We start from the raw sequence: 2,388 nt of genomic DNA, 5'->3' as shown, positions 1-2,388 counted from the left end.
AGAGTTTCAACAGAGTGGCTTGAACAATATTCACAATTTGTTAAAGAATGAATGAGGGTAGAAATATGAAAACATTAGATATGTGGTACTCTTTAAAGATTTGGGGCAATAAGTGGGAGAAATTGTATGGAGAAAGGAAATAGAGAATGTTCTGGGGAATTTTTAAGGAACACTTTTCTTTTCCTTAAGAACAAAGAAATGGTAAGAATGAAAGAGATCTGAGCAGGTTAAGGCTGGGGATAGGGTAAGGAAAAACACGGGATTGAAAGTGCAAAAAAGAAAGATAGATTGATGTACTTACATTTATATTGTCTTGAAATGCTATTTTTGGAGGCAGCGACTCCAGAAAGACTAGAACCCTTTCAGAGTGACAATCACCTGTCTTGATTCATGAAAACAATTTCACAAATAAATGCGAAGAGGAAAAAAAGGCAATTCGGAAAGAAGGAAAAGAGGAAAGAAATACATTGTAATATCAAAGTAGGACAACTAGTCCATAATATAAAAAGCAATGTTCTAGTCTATATATAATGTGTATTTTTTGAGTCTCTTACTAGTGGTGATTTTTTTAAAGCTAGAAATCTTGTCTAATATTTCATGGTTTTCATCCAATACCCAGCACAATGCTACAAACAGGTATTTCTTAGTTTTTCAGAGTATGTGTGTGTGTATACACACATATATACACATATACATAAAGTTTATACTGTATCAAATACGCTTATATTAAAAATTGAAGAGTTAATAAAAGCCCTACATTTTATTGTCATACTAAAAAATCAAAGCTTATGGATATAAGCTTCTTCATCAAATCTTTACCTTTCTCTCCACCCTTATTTCTTAGAAAACTTTATTAGATCCTACTCTGAATATATAAGAACATATGTAGTAAGATTGCTCAAGAACTTGCTTGACAGACACCTGAAATAGTTTTGTTATTCTTTCTATTTGTGTGTGTGTGTCTCTGTGTGTGTGTTTTATTGGTGCCCTACCCATCCCTTATTACCAATATCCTGAATTTATTTCCAGGCTCTGAAATATCCATTTGGATCAGAGGGGCCTAGATATATATTTACTACAGGACAATATGAATTAGGACACCTAAAATGCGAGCCCGACCAACTCAACAGGGCAGGTGCCAGGATGGAAGGGGCCCTGGGATGGATTCTGGGTCTATAGCAGCAGAGTCCGTGAATCTCCTATGTTAGTAAATCCTCTCATTGACTGGTCTCTTATCAAACAAATATTATTCTTCTCAGAAAGCTTATGTATTAAGGCTTGAATATTAAAAGGCAATCCAAGGCATACTTTAGATAAATCACCACATTTCAGACAGATTTCAAGTATATCTGTATTTTTATAAAACATACAACATCCTAACTCTAAAAAAAAAAAAAGTCTTCATTTAGTTTAGAGTGGAAAAAGAGATATTTGGAATATATCAGCCCAACACAAAAAAGAATATACTTAACATGCCTTTGAAAATTGAGATTTTCAATGCCTGTGACCATTAAAACACAAAATCAAGATGAATTGGATGTCCAATATGATGTACATGTTGCTTTATCAAAACCACCTTGGTGTTTATGTTCATAATCACTTCTCAATTTGTTTCATAGTGCTAGAAGAACCCTGATACCAAAACCTAACAAGAACATTTAAAGAAATGAAACTACTGACCTATATACTTAATGAACAAAGACACAATTATCCTCAACAAAATATTAGTAAATTGAATTCTGCAAAATATACAAGGAGTGCCACATCATGGCCAAGTCAGTGATGACTTTCTTTCAGGTGAAGAATAATCAACACCCTCTGTTATGTTTATTTTTTCCTTCTTTAAACTGAATTTATCAGAAGCACTTTAAATTGCCAAAGAGAGGCGTGACAAATCAAAGAAGCTATCTAAAAATATATGCTTTTTTAGCTTCTTACAGATTTTTGAAGAAGAAGAACAACAGCAACAAAAAAGAACCACCCTGCTGATATCACTTATAATATGAACAAAAATAATCAGGCATGGGTTTTATGAACTGAGACTGTTTATTTTTTGTATTTTATTATTACAAAAAGTTTGTTCAAATTTAGAGATTAAAAGGTTACATGTCAAGTGCCCATAGTCTACTTAGTGAAAGCTTTTGAACAATATTATATAAATGTTAACTTCTTCCATTGTTATCACTTTACGTTGAATGCAAAGAATTCACACAGAAAGGAAAGCTTCACAGCCGAAATATTTTTAAAGGATGTACTTAAACTTACTTTTCCAGCAACTTGACTTCACTTGACTTGATTAATTAGCCATCAAAGTTCTTTATTTAGTTTTTAGATTCCTTTTAATCAAGACTGAGACTTGCTTACGAAATTCTTAAAGCTTTCTCTGAA

The sequence above is a fragment of the Propithecus coquereli genome, unplaced genomic scaffold, assembly GCF_000956105.1.
Source record: "Propithecus coquereli isolate 6110/MARCELLA unplaced genomic scaffold, Pcoq_1.0 Scaffold201, whole genome shotgun sequence".
Classification (NCBI taxonomy): Eukaryota; Metazoa; Chordata; class Mammalia; order Primates; family Indriidae; genus Propithecus; species Propithecus coquereli.
Note: the sequence above shows the minus strand (reverse complement) of the source record.